The sequence below is a fragment of the Coenobita brevimanus genome, chromosome 98 (genome assembly GCF_032717465.1).
Source record: "Coenobita brevimanus isolate Jiangsu-jjx chromosome 98, ASM3271746v2, whole genome shotgun sequence".
In the NCBI taxonomy this organism is placed as follows: domain Eukaryota; kingdom Metazoa; phylum Arthropoda; class Malacostraca; order Decapoda; family Coenobitidae; genus Coenobita; species Coenobita brevimanus.
Window position 1 is genome coordinate 38,204,072 of NC_137051.1, and position 20,758 is coordinate 38,224,829.

At 44.0% G+C, this 20,758-nt stretch overlaps 1 pseudogene; it reads right to left on the reverse strand.

Annotated features, from left to right (window-relative positions):
• LOC145414036 (G-protein coupled receptor GRL101-like) overlaps nucleotides 1-20,758 on the reverse strand; it is a 160,270-nt pseudogene that overhangs the window by 108,071 nt on the left and 31,441 nt on the right.

A 20,758-nucleotide genomic window follows, 5' to 3' on the forward strand; every position in this document is an offset into this window, starting at 1 on the left:
GGACAAAATCGGACCCTTCCGTCCACGCGAAGGCGTCCAGGATTCCCTGTCGTGGCGGTGTAGGGTGGGTGAGGGTGGAGGGTGGCTGTGAGGCAGATTTATCAGGTTCAAGGTCACTCGCACTGACCCTGGGTTGCCGTACAGCACTAGCAGCCCTTACTCTATTAGCAACTCTACTTTTACGGGTCAGGGATTTACGTCTTCCTCTATGGCCTGCCTTCATTGTTGATGCTGGCGGTGACTCCGACGACGAAGACTCCGGAGAAAATTCAGCAGAAGAAGAGGAAGAAATGAGTGAAGTGGGGCTTGGGGAATGGGGAGGTGAATCACCTCGGGACTCATGGTGGGCTGGGTCATGCAGGGCCATTGTTCCGGGGCTAACACGCAGCCTTTTCATTCCCTTCCCAAATTCCTTCCCTTGGTGCACTAACGGCTCCTTTCCCTTGGAGCTAGGGATAACTTGGAACACTGAAGCACTTGTACTAGTAGTTTCTGGCACGATTTCCTCACCCGTCTCATCACACGAATCCCCCAAAGGGTCAAAGTCACTATCCATCATCACCATTGATAATTCGGCTAGTTCACGTTTCACCGCAGAGTCACTTAGTCCTTTCCTGCTTCCCCCACGAGTTTTTCTGGGTGTAGAGGTCACAGGGCCCTTTGCAATGGGCACAGAAGCGGCAGAAATGGCGGGGCGCGAGTGCGACATGCTTTGACCACAGAGGAGGACAAGGAACTAAATGGCGCAGCTTATCTGAGAAGGCAAGGGTTGACAGTGACAATGGGGCTGACAGCTGCTAACTTACATGCTAATAAATTATTGGTAGAAAATCTCGGCAATACATAAAGAAATAGGTAGTTCCAGGTGAATGTAAATGTCACTTAGGCTTCTCCCTTCCTTTCTGATATATAATTTTATTACAGAAACAGATTACAAGGCATAATTCAAGGGGGAAATTACCGTGGGAATGTAGGAAATGAATGCATGTGAGGTGTTGTCAGGTGATAATTAGCCAATTCCTGGTGTACACCACTATCACTTTCCTTATATTTTTTTTGGTATATATTATCTTGTATAAGTATAGGGCATAGGGCTTATTTCAATGGATGAAATCTGTGGAAAAATCCGGGGGAGATTTGCTTAGCGCAGAGCAGCCAGGGAGGTGAGAGGACAGGGTAATGGAGGGGAGGTAGGGAGGGGAGCCAGGAACGGGGGAAAATGGCTAAAATGTCAACACTGGATGGGAGTACAGATGAGATTTGGAGTGCTGACTAGTGTTGGACATTGGCAGTACTGATAGATGATACAAGCCACCACTTGAAAGCCTAGGATAATTCAAAATAACACAGAATCACAAAAGTGACGCCCCGTGGTATGATCCATTGTGCCCGAGTGTCACAAAAGTGACGCCCCGCCGTTAAGGGGTTAATCAATATTTAAAAATATATACAGTATAGTTATCATCCTGACATTCCCGGCTGAGATATTAGATAAGTTTCGAGAATTAGGGGGGCTAGGTTCTTTGCGGGGCCCCCCTCCTGGAGGGGGGGTTCTCAAAAGAACCTAGACCCCCGGGCTCCCAAATCTCTAGGTACGTCCCTGACCCCCCCCCCTTTCCTCCTCTGCAACCGGCATTATATAAAACTACAGTGCACCATTTTTTGCAACATTCCAAATAATGATTGCCGTACCTCCCAGTGGCCGCTAAAGAGGAGCCTTTGTCACTGAGTTACTGAGGAACTGATTCGAAGATAGCTGTCACGCCCTAAGCTCCCTCAGTAACCAGTGGCATACTTTGCACTGAGTCTCTATCTATCTATTGCCAGACGCCTTAATCCCGTAAGGGGTGGCCACAAACAAATCGCCTCCATGTCGCCCTGTCCCTGCCATTTCATTGCCCTGTTCCCAGCCCACACCCCCCTCGCTCATATACCTCTCCACTCCATCCCTCCATCTCATCCTTGGCCTCCCCCTCCCTCTACCCACCTCCACCTCACTCACATACACTCTCCTCATCAGTCTCTCACCCTTCATCCTCTCCACACGGCCAACCCACCTCAGTGTATGTCTCCTAACGCTCAGTCTCGCTGCCATTAATTAAGAGTGGCAGCGTGAACAATGGCAGTGGGGAGTGTGGAGACAAGTCCAGAGAGAATCTGTGATATTAAACTTAGGACAACAAGATACTGTGTCTCTTTCTATCCCAATTCCCTCCCGGACCACAACAAATAGCTGTTCCACACACCAAGGTTTTAAAACACAAAAACAATTTCTACTTTAATATTAACAACTGTATACAGAAAATTTAAAATGCTTTAGCAAATAAGTTATACAATTCAGTTACATTAATACAAATATGACAAATTACTTAATACATAGACTCGACACAAGGAAAATATCTAAACATAATAATCACTTATGTACGACTCAGGTGCAACTCAGGTACCTAATAACTCGCTCGCTGAGTATATTATGTTCACTTACACACTATAAAATCTGTACTGTGTTCATTCTACTAATCAATTTACCCCACGACAAGGGACAAACGCGACAAACGTAATACTGCTCGACTCTCAGTAGAAGTCTTATTGGCGCTTTACATTACGCTTGGGGCACTCATATACCTTGCCTTACACTCAGAAGTTCCCCTGACTTCAATCACTTCTCCTCACCAGAACTGCGATGCCCATGGTCGTGTCTGTCTCCCTTCCCCAACAGGACAAGCTATGTGTTCTTTCTAACTCCAACGTCCTTATGAGCAAGCTTATATACATCTTAAAGGGGAAGTGCCATGCCCCTGAGTCACCGATGCGAACATTCACCACTTCAGCCCTACCCCATGAGACTTTGTTCTAATGGGTCGGTACATTAACCTTTGCAGATAGCAGGCATTTACTCAGGCACCCCAAGGCTTTTTATACAATTCTATGTCCTGAGTGTTCTTGCCCATTCTCTAATCGTCCTCCTTCTCCCACTTATCTCTCATTCGTTTCACCTATCACAGCATTTCACCTTCCTCTTCCTCTGCAATCTTCCCCAGTCCTCGTTGTCTTCTGGCTTCCTCTGCCAGGTCCCATGCTTCCTGTGCCCGCGATCCGTCTTCTGTTCAATGCTCACACCAGAGAGTTTTATACGCTGTGACGCTCTCTGTCCACGGCCCCCGCGCCCACTGCTCCATTTCCTCCTTCTTCTTCACTCCTTTCTCCACCTTCCCCTTCTCTTCCTCTACTCTCGCTCGGCCCTGGACTCTGTCTGAAGGGGCCATGTGGGTAGGATGTGGAGATAACGCCATGAACTACAGCATGACGGGCGTTGGTGCGGTCGGCGGTCACGTTACCTAATAGCTGACTGTACCCGTCCTGACATAGCCACTATTACTACTACTACTACTGTTACTACTACTACTACTACTACTGTTACTACTACTACTACTACTACTGCTACTGCTACTACTTGATTTGAGTCTTATTCATTTGTAAAAAGTTGAACATTTGTATATATACCTTATGATTTTACTAATAAGGGTATATTTGCCAAGTGGCCTCTTCAGGGCGTCTTTAGACTTTAATTGTCTCTTTTTTGGCCCAGGGATTCCAGGGTACTGCGGTAATTAGCATGGATGTTCTGTTTTGTTCTGTTTTGTTTTGTTTTTTCTGGGAAGGTTCTGCAAAAACGTAATTATTGTTTTTCTTGCTCCCCTACCATCCCTCTGAATCCCGTGGGTCTAGGATACAGTGGTACCGAGTGGAGCCTTGTGGAACCCTACCTCACCCTACCTCAGTACCGGATACGCTAGTGCTCAGTTACCGTGTACAATATTACCGTGTACATGTAATCCAGGGCAATGTTCAATAACCGTAGCGCGTTCGTTCTAACCAGACGGATATCGCTACCCTGTTCAACTTAGCTGGCGGCAAGACCTATACCCTTTTTACTCTAACCTGGCCTAGAATTGCCCTCTCCACCTTGAATGCTGGGTTGCAACAGTGGATTAACGCCAGAATACGGTGCTAGTGACGATGAAGAGCCGAGGAAACGAGGGAGAGCCGTAATATTTTCTTATCCTGTCACTTTCCACCGTGAAATAAGCTGCAAAAGGATGAAAATGTGGGCCAAGTCAGAGTAAAATGAGTATACTGTAGCAGGGTCGATCGCACTGATAACCAAGGAGACTCATCCCAACTTGATAACTTAGGGTCATCGAATATTATACATCCACGACTTATGTTCTGACATTGACCCAGTTCCCTCAGGTGAAAACATCAACTATACTCATAAACTCTGGTGTCAACATTCACTGCTTATCCCACAAGATCAATATGCGCCAGTCAAGATATATAAATACATCTCCAGTAATTCCATTTATCTGTATATGGTATTCGTCTTTGGTCAGTCTGGTAAATAATTCAACATATGTCGGGTGCATCTCAGTAGGCCATGGAAGGGATGTGATGGAGCCATAGAAAAAAAAAATCTATAGCTCCATCATCATCTGGGCAGCCAGAGTTAGTCCACTGCAGGACAAAGGCCTCTCGCAAACGCTTCCACTCTGCCCGGTCAGATGTTAGTCTGTTACGACCCTGACCAGCAAACTTTCGGATTTCGTCTCTTCATCTGGTTATCGGTCTACCCCTTCCTCTAGCTCCATCTCTTGGTTCCCATTCTGTTAATGCTTTTGTCCATCTGTTGTCATTTCTTCTGTATATATGACCTACCCTGGCCCATTTCCTCTTTTCTTTATAGTGCTGAAAATATCTTCTACTTTTGTTTGTTCTCTTATCCAAGATGCTCTTTTCTTGTCTCTCCAGGTTATGTCCAACATTATCCTCTCCAGTCCTCTTTGTCTATCTATCTATCTATTGCCAGACGCCTCAGCCCCGTTTGGGGTGGCCACAAACAAATCGCCTCCAAGTCGCCCTGTCCCCCGCCATTTCACTGCCCTGCTCCCAACTCACACCCCCCTCTCTCATATATCTCTCCACCCCATCCCTCCATCTCATCCTCGGCCTCCCCCTCCCTCTTCCCCCCTCCACCTCACTCACATACACTCTCTTCGTCAGTCTTTCACCCTCGATCCTCTCCACATGGCCAAACCACCTCAGTGTGTTCCTCATAACGCTTCCTATCACATCCACATCCACACCACAACGCTTCTTTATATCCTCATTCGTCAGCCTGTCTCTCCATGTGACTCCACAGGCTCCTCTTAAATAACTCATTTCCACTGCTCTCACTCTTGACTTGTGTCCTTCCAACAACGTCCAAGCTTCACTTCCGTACGTTAGAGTTGGTATCACAATACTGTCATGTAGTAACTTTTTCACTTCCATGCTCACTTCCCTGTTTCTTATCACTGCTTTCAAAGAACCAACAACCTTTCTTCGCTGCTGTACCCTTTCAAGCACTTCACCCTCCAAACCTCCATCCTTACTCATCACACTACCCAAGTACTTAAACGTATTCAAATTTTCCAATTCCTCACCATCCAACCTCGCTGTACATTCACTGACTTCACCTCTCTCAAAGACCATCACTTTACTCTTCCCTACATTCACCTTTAGATTCCGTTTCTTACACACTCTCCCAAACTCATCCACCAAGCCTTGCAGCTCCTCTTCGTCTTCACTCAACAACTCAGTATCATCTGCAAACAACAGGACAGGGAGTTTCCAAACACTATCCTCTCTCACCAAGGCCACTCCAACATCCACTACCCTACCTTGTACCTCTTTTACTACCCCATCCATGTAAAGATTGAACAACCATGGAGACATGACACATCCCTGTTTCAACCCAACTTTCAAAGAGAAAAATTCACTTAGTGGCCATCTACACGCACTGCAGCCTTCGCACCATCGTACATACTCTTCACAGCATTCAACAACTTCCCATCTACTCCATATATTCTTAACACTTTCCACAATCCTTGTCTATCCACCCTGTCATATGCTTTCTCCAAATCCATGAAAGCCGCATACAACTTCTTTCCCTTCTCTAGAAACTTTTCCACTAAAGATCTAAGAATGAATATCTGATCTACACAACCTCTTCCCTTCCTAAAGCCTCCCTATTCTTCTCCAACTAATTTCTCTGTTCTTTCTCTAACTCTGTCAATAAGTATCCTACCATACACTTTTCCTATTATACTAAGAAGACGAATGCCCGTATGATTACCACACACTTCTTTTTCCCCTTTTCCTTTGTACAAGGGAATAATTATACCTGACTTCCAATCCTCTGGGACTCTACCTTCCTCCCAGGCCAATCTGCACATCTTCCACATCCATTCTACTACTATCTCTCCCCCATGCTTCAGCATTTCACCACACACTCCATCAATTCCTGGGGATTTCCCCGATTTAACTTTCTTCATTGCTTCCACAACTTCTGTCCTACTGATTTCTTCCTGTCTTCTCACCTCCCTCCTTCTCCCAGCCATTCCCCAGCCACTTATACTCGCATTACTTCCATCCTCTATGTTCAACATTTCCTCTTTGTGCACTTCTTAATTTTCGTTCCAGACATTTTGTTATACTCCGAGTTTCTGAACCATAAGTTAGTACAGGGAGGACACATTGGTTGCACACTTTCCTTTTTAGTGAGAGGGACAGCTTGCTTTTCATAACAGAGTTTTGTTTTCCGAACGCGCTCCATTCTATACCAATTCTTTGTTTAATTTCTTTGGAGTGATCTGGGTTTGTCTTTATTATTTGGCCTAGGTATATATATTCTTCAACTGCATCTATCGCTTCGTCTTCTATCTTTATCTGTTGTGGTGGCATAAACTGATTAAACATAACCTCGGTTTTCTTTCTATTCATTTTTAGTCCCACTTTAAGGCTTTCTCTTTTTAGCTCTTACATCATTACAGTTGTTGTAACTCTTCCCCTGAGTCGCTGAAAATAACTATGTCATCTGCGAATCTGAGATTGCTTAGGTGTTCCCCATTAACATTTATTCCATTATTGTCCTATTCAAGGTTCCTAACAACGTCTTCCAAACACGGTGTGAAGAATTTTGGTGATATTGTATCGCCCTGTCTTACCCCCTTCTTTATTGGTATTTTCTCACTTTCTTTGTGAAGCTTTATTGTTGCTCTACCATCTTTATATATTCAAAGACCTGCACATAATTCTCTTCAATTCCTTGTTTTCTAATAGCCCTCATTACAGCAGAAATTTCAACAGAGTCATATGCCTTTTCATTATCTATGAATGCCATACACAGTTTTTTTTTTTAGTTTTTTCTCAATTACCTGGTTAACTACTTGCATATGGTCTATTGTGGAGTACCCACTCCGGAATCCTGTTTGTTCTCTCGGTTCATTTGAATCTAGTGCTCTACCAATCCGGTTGGTGATAATTTTCGTAAAAAGTTTGTAAACAACAGAAAGCAGACTAATTGGTCGATAATTTTTTTGGTCTTTAACATCTTTTTTGTGACTGAGAATAATGTTGGCATTTTTCCAAGCTTTAGGAACTTTTTGATTTTCCAGACATTTTGTGTACAGTATAGTCTGGCTGGTTTATCAAGTGCAACGTCACCTGCATCTTTGATCTGGTCTATAGGAAGATTGTCATTACCACTTGCCTTGCCTCTCTTTGTGTCTCTTAGAGCTGACCTAACTTCTTGTACTGTTACTGCAGGTACTGGTGCACCAATGTTTACCTGTTCTTGATTGACGTCTTCGGGTCTGTCCTCACTGCTGTATAGTTTAGTGTAAAATTCTTCAGCTACCTAGATTACTTTATATCTGCCATTAGTAACATCACCATTTGAGTTTCTTAGGCTGAACATCTGACTTTTTCCTATGCCAAGCATTCTCTTGGTTGATTTCATACGTCCACCTTTTCTTAAAGTCTCTTCGATTTTGGTCATGTTAAACTTTCGGATATCTCCGGACTTTTTCTTGTTGATGGTCTTACCTAGTTCTGCTGCTTCAATCTTGTCTCTGGCTCCATAATGTTTACAAATTTAACCCCTTCCGCCCGAGCACGTCACTTGTACAGTACGGGTATTATCTATTTCCTGCTACTAGGCGATTTTATCCAGCCTAGGAGAGCACCGTAGTAGTGAAGGGGTTAATGAAGGAGGAATCTACCCCCCCCCCCTTGTTCGAAAAATCTGCACTAAGCTGAAAAAAATCGTCTGGAGATAGGATTTTTTTCTTTTTATGCAAGAAAGAAGGAACCAAAGGCCACGAGTATGCAAGGCTGTTCACTCCAAGAAAAAAAAAAAAACGTCATTGTAATGAAAGGGTTAATGAAAGCTAAAGCCAATAGTCTCGTTGGTATGCTCCCTAACACCTCTCCCTTAGCGATTTATTTCTGCATATAGCCCGTTAATAATCACTTTTGTGTTATTTATGTAGTCTAACTTGGAAATAAAAATATATAAACAGCACAAAAGACGGGAAAGGTGTAATAAACAAAATAAATCGCCAAAGAAAAGGTGTTAGGGAGCCTCCTTGCCTGACAATACGAACCTGTACCTAACCAGCTGAATAAAATCGTCTGGAGATAACACGAATGTCCTGTTGCCTAACTACCACCACCACTACTACTACTACTATTACTTGGACAGGTGGTGAAAATACCGCTGCACTTTTTAATTCAATGATATTCTCCATAATTTTTTGAGAAGTCTGTCGTGCCCCTGAGATCGTATCACTGAGTTTCGAAAGTCACTGTTCACCGTCTCATTATGTATCGTAAGGAGGTGCATCAGTAATTAAGTCCACACCTGTACCTTGAGATTACCTGGAGGCGCGAGTGAATGCAGGTGCGTCTTCGGATAATAGCAGGTAGGAGGAGCGAAGGTAATAGATATTCCATTTACAGTCACTAGAATACATTAAGTTCCTGTGACGCTCTCTCTGTGGTTGTGGTTATTATTCACGTTTAGTACGATGATTCACGTATGTAGCTTATTTCCGATGCCACCAGACGATTTCAGTAAGCTTGAGAGAGTCCCATGGAAGTGAAGGGGTTAATGAGAGCTGTATGAAACCCCGCCAGTTCGAAAAATCCATCCAGGGCTGAATAAAATCGTCAGGAAAGCAAGAACAGACTCAAAATACTGACCATTACCTGAAGATGTTATTTTTCTTTAACACTAACTCGACTCACATCTTTGTCCTTTTGCGGCTTCTTTCACGGAGCTCAGTGCCAGAAAAAGACAATGCTATGGCCCTGCATTCTTTCCACAGCACTTTTTCGTGACTAGCATCCTTTTCTAGAGCTAATCTATCGTTACAACTTGGCACTTTTAGGCCAAGTTAGTGTAAAAGAAGAATAGCCATATCCAGGTCGGCTTTGACACACAATCTAACTGTTGGGTGGGGAGTGACGATGAACCACCCCCTCGTTGTTATACCACTTCCTTCTACGTAATTGAAAGCCATACTAACCAGCGACTCGAAAGCGGTACAATGCCTTCATCACACCGCGCGGATTATGGCAGGTAAGATTGCTGGAGATGAGGCAGGTATCCATTCATCACCACCAGCATCCACACGAGCGATACTAAACCCCTGATACCTTAGCATTTACCGGGGACATTTACCAGAGCATAACCAGACCTGGCCTTCGGTTCCTTCTTCCTTGCATTAAAAAAAAAAAAAATTACCGTAGTGTTCACGAAGACACTGAGAGGGCTAAGGTGACTCCAAAGCTCAGGTAGGTAAATTAATGAGCTTTTACCTTACCACGGCCGCTTCTCAAGACCAACATCCTCTCTGTCTGTTGAATCATTGTTTTCATCACTTTCCACTACGAATTCATCAACAAATAAGAAGAGTCGCCATTCTAGATGTTTGTGGATTTCATTTATATCTGGAATTCCTCTTACGCTGCCAGGATTATTTCATATTTAACCATGCGTGCAGAGCAGTATCTAAGGAAATAAATATATCAGTATCAATGTCGACTGGGGCGGCCAAGGATGAGATGCAAGGATAGAGTGGAGAAGTATATGAGGGAGGGGAGTGTAAGCTGGGAGGAGGGCAGTGAAATGGCGGGGGACAGGGCGACATGGAGGCGATTTGTTTGTGGCCACTCCTTACGGGATTGAGGCGTCTGGCAATAGATAGATAGACTGAACGTCGACTGTCTAAGAGTAAGCTGACCTGACCTGAGCAACGACCCCTCTCGAGCTTGGGTCACAGAAGGAATCCAAAAGACCACAACAAGGTCATTTCCGCAACAGTGAACCCTTTTCCCGCCCTAGACAGCAGACCTTGTTTATGTCTGGATCTTACATACACAGATTTTCCGTACTGGGGGGGTTAAATATAGCATCACTGACCTCTTGACTGCTGAAAGTCTTCCTTGATTTGATAGAAACTGTTTTGTGGTAACCTTAGCAGTGGTGGTAATGTCTTTCTATACTATCTATCTATCTATAGCCCGACGTCTTAATCACACAAAAGGTGGCCGCAGACAAAACGCCTCCAAGTCGCTCTATCACTCACCATTTGACTGCTCTCCCCTCAACTCACTCCCCCCTCCCTCACAGACCTCTTAACTCTATCCCTCCACCTTATCATCGGTCTCCCCACCCTCTCCCTCCCTCCACTTTACCTACATACACCCTCTTAGTCAGTCTTTCATTCTCTCTATACACTGGCTATCATTTCTATCCTAACAGCTGCGTGCAATGAACTTCTGACTGATAAAAGGCTTCTGGGATCTGAGTATGATTGGTGAGTCTGGTTGAGAGGTGCAGGTAGGGATTAAAGTTGGCCTATTATTACACTGTTACGTCCTCACAAATCCACTGTTACGTCCTCACAAATCCACTGTTACGTCCTCACAAATCCACTGTTACGTCCTCACAAATCCACTGTTTCTTCCTCACAAATCCACTGTTTCTTCCTCACAAATCCACTGTTTCTTCCTCACAAATCCACTCTTTCTTCCTCACAAATCCACTCTTTCTTCCTCACAAATCCACTCTTTCTTCCTCACAAATCCACAATGTCTTCCTCACAAATCCACTGTTACATCCTCACAAATCCACTGTTTCTTCCTCACAAATCCACGATGTCTTCCTCACAAATCCACTGTTACATCCTCACAAATCCACTGTTTCTTCCTCACAAATCCACAATGTCTTCCTCACAAATCCACAATGTCTTCCTCACAAATCCACAGTTTCTTCCTCACAAATGGGGCATCTCAATTTACCTTCCTGCCTTATGCAATACATCAAAGGGCATGAAGGAACACTCAACACTGCAACATCCAAGCCTTAAGCAGTCTAAGGGCCTAACTTTTATCTTGCCCTGTGACCTTGATCTTGGGCCGATTGCTATTGAAAATCGAATTACATTACCATTGCCTGACCCTCAACCCTTCCGCGAGGTCAAATTCTAATCAGATCAAAACTCAGAGCTGACCTTTCCCTGTCTGACCTCTGACCTATTAATACCAAAATCGAAACACTTCAAAATTACATCAGAAGTGACTCAAAATTGTTAATGTATGAATTCAAACTACTGACCTTGCCCTCCGAGCCTATTATTTCAAAATCGAATTATTTTATCCCTGTCTGTTCATAAATCTGCCCATCAAGCTTGATTTTAAAATAGACTGAAATAAATTCGAGTTAACCTTCCCGTTCACCTTTGACCTTTGACCTCCTGTTCTCAAAATAATAGGTCAACATTCTCGCTGACTCTCGATCCTTCCACCAAGTCTGGTCCACATCGGGGTCGAAAGTGCTTGATTGATACTAGCACACACACACACACATACATAGATACATACATACATACATACATATACACACATACATAAATACACACACACACACACACACACACACACACACACACACACATTACACACATACACAGATACATACATACATACATATACACACATACATAAATACACACACACACACACACACACACACACAAACACACACACACACACACACACACACACACACACCACCAAACGCCAAAACACCCCCGCCGTCGCCTCACCACAACCACAAGCATAACAATCCACGGCCGGAGAAACATACCCAATAGGCAAAAAAAAGAAAAAAAAAGAAAAAAAAAAAACACCCAGCCTCTCTCAGGATGGAAATATAAACCAGGAGGGGAAAAGTAAAGAGCAGAGGAGGTGACGTATTAAACAAACTCTATTCCTCGACTCTACATCTCTACTTAAATCCGTAATATTACACAGAGTTCGTCTTTTTGGTCCTAACAACTCAAAACACTGTAATTTCTTGTGTTTGTAGATTCCAAGGCCATTTCTCACGTCTTTCGTTCGCTGTGTCAGATTGAAGGACGCCTAAACCCTTCACTCCTCTGATGTAATTTATTCAGCTTTCTGGCTTTCTTGGTCCTATCTCACCCTATCCCTAGGTGGGAAAAGAGAGATGATTGGTGATGATGATGATGACGATGATGATGATAAGAGAGGTCGGGATGGCGATAATGATGAGAAAAGAGGTCGGGATGATGATGATGATGATGATGGTAGTGGTGATAACGATGATGATGATGATGATGATGATAAGAGAGGTTCGGATGGTGATGATGATAATGAGGATGATAAGAAAAGAGGTCGGGATAATAATGATAATGGTGAAGATGAAGTTGATAATGATGAAGATAAATATTATGATGGTGATGATGATGATGAAAATGATGATGATGATGATAAGACATTTTAAAGACCATGTTATCTCATCAATTCGTGTTCTAGCATTCTATTAATCGCTTTAGAGGGAAGGAACCCTTGTATGAATCCGACTGAACCAATTTACCGCCACGAACCCCGAACCACCAAGACACACCGAACCAGATGAGGCTTCAAAAATGTAACAAAAATATCATGATTCTCAAGTTATCTTAAAAAATATAACTCCTAAATGGCTGGTTTCTCCATAACTCATCCTGTAAAATAATGGCAGTTCCCCATCCTCACTGACAAAAGGAAGTATCATAGCTCGCAGTCGAAGGCCTCGAGTTCGTGTTAGGGTGACGCCCGGACAGCGACCCGCCGTCCAGTAAGGGTGAAGTGGACTCTACACCCTTCCTCTTGCCTTGACTTTTTCGTATAAATCTGTCTTTGATTAAAATTAATGTGCCACGTCTGATCCAAATCGGGTAATGCATTCATGAAATACTTTCCGAACACTGAGCACTGACTTCTGTCCCTTGTTTTCCATCGATCGGCGCCAAATTTGAATCACTTCTTCCTAGACCCACGCACAGTGTAGCTTGTGAGCCAATTTGGACTCACTGGATCAAGCATTAATGAGACTGTTAATACAGATTCATACGCACACATACATGCATACGTAAATACAGGCTCAGTCACAACTGCTATGCCTTCGATGACCTAAAGAGCGTCCTCTGCCTGAAGGGGATAACACATTCCGCCAGAGGACACTGCCTCATGTCTTGCTGTCGTGATGTGAACGTGAGAAACAGCTGAACTTATTAAATTTTTCTGACAACAATATTGGGTTCGTCTGTTTTCACCAATTCGGCAGCAGCATATTTTTACAAAGCCCTCGTGCCTCGGCAAGATAAATCACATAATGGTTAAAAAGAAAATCTGAAATCCTCTTGTAATTTTGTCAGCTCCCAATCTCCTCCCGTTTATTGCTTCCGCGTCCCAGCTCCACCGGCCCCATATTGCGGCTGGTGGGCTGTTCCCTCAGCTCACTTCCTGTTACCACCTTGATGAGCTTCTATTGTCAGGCTCACCCACTCCTCCACGCACCCTACGCTTGCAATGGCCTATTATCATGTCTATGGCCCATCCTACCCACCAAGAATGTAACCCGGATTTATTTTCGCGCACGATATTGCCTTCTAAATATAATTTTACGTCTGACTTCCATCTTTCAAACTTTTTTCTTTGAGGGAGGGGGAGTCAATTTCCATGACGATGATAATACAGTTTGGCGTCATGCCTTCCCAAATTTTTCTGGGGCTATGACGTTTTTCCTAATGAGAGGACTTCCGATAGACCGTTTGGCACTTTGTTTTCCGATACCTGACGTCAATCGATGGTTCTTGGCTGGGATTGACCGCTTGGCCTCTCAGCGTGCATCCTAATTCCTTAACCCTCCTCGGCCACGGTTCACCCCTACGATCCTGCCTTCGATACGACCTTCCTCCCCATCCTAGTGAAAGATTGTAAATTAAATATCTACAAACGAAATATCAGGCCACAATTTTACACGTATTTTAGCTATATTTTTTTTACGCTCCTAAACTTCCTCATTTTTCTGTCTCTCCATGGAACTCCCCACGCTCCCCACAGATAATTCAGTTCCACTCTACTCACTCTTTTGTCCCTTCAACAAAATCCACGGTTCGCCTCTATACGTGCAATGTAGGGTCACAATACTGACGGATAATTATTATTTTGTTTAAACTTCCATGCTCACTGCACTTTTCCCTCAGTGTACAGTACATACCTGCAACTTCTTTGTCTCAACTTCCTTGTCTCCTATAAACCTTCTCTCACTTCATCTAAACTCCTCTCTTTGCTCATCTATCTATCTATCTATCTATTGCCAGATGTCTTAATCTAAGGGGTGACCACAAACAAATCGCCTCCATGTCGCCCGGTCCCCCGCCACTTCGCTGCCCTCCCCCCAAGTCACACACCCTCTCTCATATACCTCTCCATCCCAACACTCCATCTCATCCTCAGCCTCCCTCTCCCTCATCACACTATCTAAATGTCTGAAACACATTCTACTCCCTGATCATCCAGTCTCACTGCGTGCTTCGTGACCTCATTCAACTCACGATTTATCCTTTGGAACACTCATCCAGACTCATTCACAACGCTTGCTGGAGAGTGGCAGAACTACACTGAGACGATCTGGCCATGTGGAGAGAAAAGAGACTGATCAGGAATATGTGGGTGAAATGAAAGGGGACAGGAGGAGGCCGAGGAGGTGGTGGGATGGGATGGACAGGTACATAAGTGTGGTGTGAGATGGAAGAAAGGCAGACAGGCATAGAGAAAGGGTGCCATGGAGACGATTTATTTGTGGTAAACAGGTATAGATAGATAGATAGACAGATAGACAGACAGACTGATAGATAAACAGACAAAAACAGACAGCTAGATAGATAGATAGACAGACAGACATACATACATGCTTCTTACTGCCCTTTCTCTCTCAGCACTCGCTTCCACTTCGCTATTCACCGAGCCTCGTTCTCCTCATCTGTATTTTTTTTTTTCACAGTCCTCTCAATGTTTTCTTTTGTATCTCACAGCCTCCTCCCAGCCTTCAGGAGCCTCACGTGCGTGCGCGATTGCGAGCACGCACTTTCTTAAACCAAACACTCGCCTTAAACTTCACACGTACAACTTCCTCCATTCTCTTCTCTTGGCAGCTCCAATTTGTCTGTCCTTGAAAACAAATTTGGTGACCTTGAAATCTTTCCTGATTAAGACGACCTACACACACATACACACGCGCACACACACACACACACACACACACACACACACACACACACACACACACACACACACATCAATCGTTCGTCATGTGCTCCATCATACACACATACATATCATACCATCATCTTTAGCCATCCAAGCCTCCTCCTTCCTTCAATCCCTCACATACAGCTTACCTTATCATTATCGCAGTTACATCCATTCTCTCGGTGACTGTATCCTCTAAACACATACTTTTTTACGCTTCAAGCAAGTCTCTATTAGTTCATATCCTTCTCATATCATTTTTTCTATACACGGCGGAGGCTGTCGTGGGCTAGTGAGTTACAGAACACATTATAAGCCAAAAGATCGCACGTTCAGTCCCACACAAAGGTCACTATTATCCTTTTACTCTAACTTGGCCTAAAATTGCCATATCTTCATCTTCAATGCTGAGTTGTAACAACAGAATAACGGTAGAATATGATGCTAGTCACAAAGAAGTGTTATGGAAAGAGCACAGACCCACAGCATTATCCATTTCCGCCACTGAGCAACGTGAAATAAGCTGCAAATGGTCGGGAATCTAGGCCAGGTTAAGGTGAAAAGAGTATAGTTGACGTTAAGATGCATACTCGGTTACAAAGCACTACACACTTCAGCAAAATCCTTTAAGTGAAACGCCTTCAAAAGAGGAAATATTTGACGTAAAACAGTATCATCTAAAGCTGTCCCATTTCTACTGCTCTCACACTAGGCTTCACCCCCATCCCATAAAAATTATCTGAAGCCAATATATCTGTGCACTAATACCCTCCACACAGTTCTCTAGCAGCCTCTGTGCACATGTCCCTGTCTCGCATCAAGCCCTTCACTGCAGCAGACACCTTTCTTTCTTGTGATACTCTGCTTGCAACTTCTCCTCACTTACTACCGATGCACCTGATGTCTTATTTCATTCCTCTCTCCATTCATCAACCCATCAGTCAATTCTCGCAGTAATTTTTCATCAGTTTTTGCTTCATCCTCTTCTGAATACACTGCCAAACGTCTCACACATCCACAGATTTGGCAAATTATATTCAAAGGATCCATTCACACAGCTGGGAGGCACCATCGCATAAATATTCAGATTTAGATTATTCTTTCTGTATCATTCATCACAAGAGTATCACTTTTTCCTCTCTCTCTCTCTCTCTGTCTCTGTCTCTCTTGCCTGGACATTCCCTTTCTTCCTGTTCAGTGGATATTATGAACACTATCAGTACTTACCTTCCGACTAAGTATTCCAAATAACAACTGAAACTTTGAAGATGATCCATGCAGAATCATTATACATCTCTCTCTCTCTCTCTCTCTCTCTCTCTAATGGTTGCCTTCCCGTCCTACAAGGCTGAATGCACACCAAGGGAGGCAGGTCGAGTCATGTCTGTAAGTGACTCCCCAACACTGCACATGGCTCGTCGTCCTGGCGCTCACTAATCTGTATGCAGTTCTACTTCTTTTACAAATATTCAAGTCGACTCTCTGACCGAATGCACACCAAGAGAGTCAGGTTGTGTCATGCCTGTGTCTCTCCAACGCTGCACATGGCTCGTCATTCTAGCGTGGAATTTTACCACTTTTGTGAGAGTAATTCAAGAAGACTCCTTTGGCTATCTTGAATTTGGCTCTCTGTTATCTTGTTTTTTTTTTCTTGGAGGGAACAATCTTACGGGCTCCTGGCCTTTGGTTCCTCCTTCCCTGCTTAAAAAGAAATAATCTCCAGTAAGCCTTAAAGTACATGAGGCTTCTTTACTATTACATTCTTGCAAACCAACAGACAATAAGGCAAAATAAAGGACAAAATCATTTAATTCTTTACGCCGTTCCCTTTCAAGTACTTCATCTCAGTTAATACAAATGAGGGAGTGAAGGATCGTTGTGGTGTGGATGTGGATGTGACAGGAAGCGTTAGGAGAAATACACTGAGGTGGTCTGGCCATGTGGGGAGGACGGAGAGTGAGAAACTAACGAGGAGAGTGTATGTGAGTGAGGCGGAGGGGGGGAAGAGGAAGGGGGAGGCCAAGGATAAGTTGGAGGGATGGAGTGGAGAGGTATATGAGAGAGGGGGGTGTGAGCTGGGAGCAGGGCAGTGAAATGGCAGGGGACAGGGCGACATGGAGGCGATGTGTTTGTGGCCACCCCTTACGGGATTAGGGCGTCTGGCATTAGATAGATAGACAGACCATCGCCGGGAAATTTTCTTTCGTTCAGTGTGGTATCTCGTCCTCTAAGGAGTTAAGGCAAAATGATGAAATTCTTAGCTCTACTCTCAAATCCTTCTCAGTCTTCCCTTCAGAACAGGATCACATTACTGAACTTAGCTGGTCTGGGTAGAGAAGATTGTCGTAATTAAAGTTGTCTACATTATTTGAGCTGATTTTCAACTTTGCTGAAGCCGGGATGAGAGAGAGAGAGAGAGAGAGAGAGAGAATGACCACTCACTACTATTTTCTTTCCGACATATTCTTTCACTACCAAGACGTTTAACGACTGACTTCTTTCTACTACTACCAGACCAATTATTTCACCTTCAGAGATAATGCAGTTAGTGTACAAATTACTAAAGAGACAATTACAACCTTCAGATAAAAAAAAAAAAAAAAAGTCTCGCAGGCTGAAAAAGAGCAGAAATAGTTACAAGAACAATATACACAATACACGGTGCCATAGCTCCTCTCCTCTCCTCTCTCTCTCTCTCTACATCTCCCTTCCACCCCTCCACTCCTTCCCTCCATCGCTCAACATCCTACCTTCCCTCACCTTCCTCCATCACCCTCCTTCAAGGTATCCGTCCTTCTTTCCTCCTTCATTCCTTCACATCTTCGCCCTCCCTCACAATTTCAACCATCCCCACCCCGGACCTCAACCCATCCTCAACCATGCCCTCCCTATTCGTGCTAGAGGCGTGAAGGGAAGGTCAGGTCGCGTCCCAAGTGGCCTGATAATACGGCTAAATAGGTCATACTCAAGGTGGCAATAGTGTCTTCGTGGTGCCTCTCTCTTTGCGATTTAGTCTGGAAATCACCCCTTAACGATTTCGTGAATGTTGTCTAGAGCTTAAAGTTTGGATCAGTAACATAAAATAGACTGTGAAGCTGTAACATGCAGAATAAATCGCTAAGGAAGACGTGTTACGGATCTCCAAAGACACAAGTAATACAAGTCAGAGTCCAGGACAGAAATTTGAGAGTCCAGGAGCAGACTGAAAGACTCACCACAGCCCCGTTCATCTGATCCATCGGGACAGTCCTGGTGGGTGTCACAGCGACGCATCAGGTCCACGCACGAGTCCCCGCAGTGGTGCTCGTTGGGAAGGCAGCCTGAGGGAGACAAAGAGAGAGAGGGAGAGGAGTGAGGATACTGATAAGGAAAGATGAGGAGCTTGGGGGGCGGATGGAGGAAGGAAGTCGACTGAGCATATTGATGAAAAAAATATATGAGTCAAGAGGAAACGATGAAAGGGTTAGTTAGTCGGGGGTGGGGTTGGGTGGAGTGACAGATTAACAGAGAAGTGGGTGAAAGAAGCGAATAATCTGTATCGAAATGGAGTGAAAATGGTATGCAGAGAGGAGATAACCAGCTGAGATGGCGTGGAAAGAGCAGGTGAAGGGAGCGAGGGCTGGAGTGAGAGAGACACAGATGGAGAGATGGCGTGCAGCGAGATGGGAGAGAACTAGGTACGAGGGCATGTGAAGTTGGTGGAGGAAATGCATAAGAGCGACTGACAACGACTGTGAACACGCAAAGAGGAAGAAAAAGATATAGATTTACAGACTACACACCTTACAGGCCTCTCTCTGTGCCTCAACCTAAATAGTAATAGAAAAACTATCTAATTGCAGAAGTTAAAGAATAAGAGGAGCTAAGAAGAGCATAGTACAGCAGAGAGTTCATGGGGTGAGGAAACTGATGAGGATATGAAAGAGTCCAGAGTTAGATGAGGAAAGGAAACACGAGTGAATCAACAGGAAAGAGAGATGAATAGGGAGAGGATATCTGAGAGTGTGTGTGTGAATCAAGAGGGAAGGATAGGAGGAATATGAGTGAGCCACGAGGAAAGGGGGAAGGATGAGAGAGAGAGAGAGAGAGAGAGAGAGAGAGAGAGAGAGAGAGAGAGAGAGAGAGAGAGAGAGAGAGAGAGAGAGAGAGAGAGAGAGAGAGAGAGAATCAGAGTCGTCCAAAGTGAAATTACAGGAAAATTTGTAGGGGAAAATTCGACCTTGTCAGAAGAAGAAACAGCTACAGAGCCATCAGAGTGGAAAATAGGAGGGAAGGCAGAAACGATGTTATTCGAGAGGTTTAAAGCAAGATGCCAAAAAGAGGGGAGAAAAATCTGAGTTATAGAGTTCATAGTATCTGAAAATAATACAATTCTTTATACCAGGATGAAGAACATACTCGGCAAGTTTTCAGAATAAATGTATAGTGAACGAGACTCAGGGGTCAGTTCATGCCAGTATCTTATAAAAACCTTCCCCTTCTTGTGACAGCATTAGAAAAAGTGTGATTATAGTCAAGCATTATTTGAATTAATTTGTATTACTGAAAAGTATGTGATTGGAAGTGTATGCTTGACTAGTTCCCGTGTTGGAGAAATACTAACTAAAATTCAGCAAAAGGAAATGGTTAGAGTTGAGTCCTGATGCTATGATAAGTAGGCTCCAGCTCATCACCATGTATCCCATCCACCTCAGGAAAACAGCCATGTTCGATGGTGCTATAACCTCTTCCTTGCAATGCTGTCAGATTTATGACTCGGTTCTGCTGAGTGAAGACGAATGGGAGTAGTAGGACTTAGTGCTTGTGTTTAGAGGCATGTGTAAGCTACGAAATTGTAAGAAACGAAATTCTACAGTGAGTGTAGCAAGAGTAAATTTGTGGCCTTCGGGAGAAATGGAGTCACAGACAGAGAAATGAGGCTGAGTGGTTAGGGAGTGGAGGATGTGTGTGTCTTTAAGTAAGTATCGAGGTAGTGGGATGGGAGTGTAGAGGATACAGTGCCAGAAAGAGCAAAACAGGGAAGGACGGATGTAGGTACACTAAACGCAATGAAAAAGACTATAGAAGTGAGAGGGGAAACAGGAAATACATCTTGGACTTTAATTGGAAAGATACGAGCCAACAATGAGAGTACTCTAGTGGAGATTAGTTAACAGAGAGGAGAGTGTGGAGATACGTGGAGAGACAGACTGACAAATGTGGAATTTGGGAACATTGTAGTGTTGATGTGGACGTGCTGATAGGTATGGTAATGTGGAAGTGAACGGAG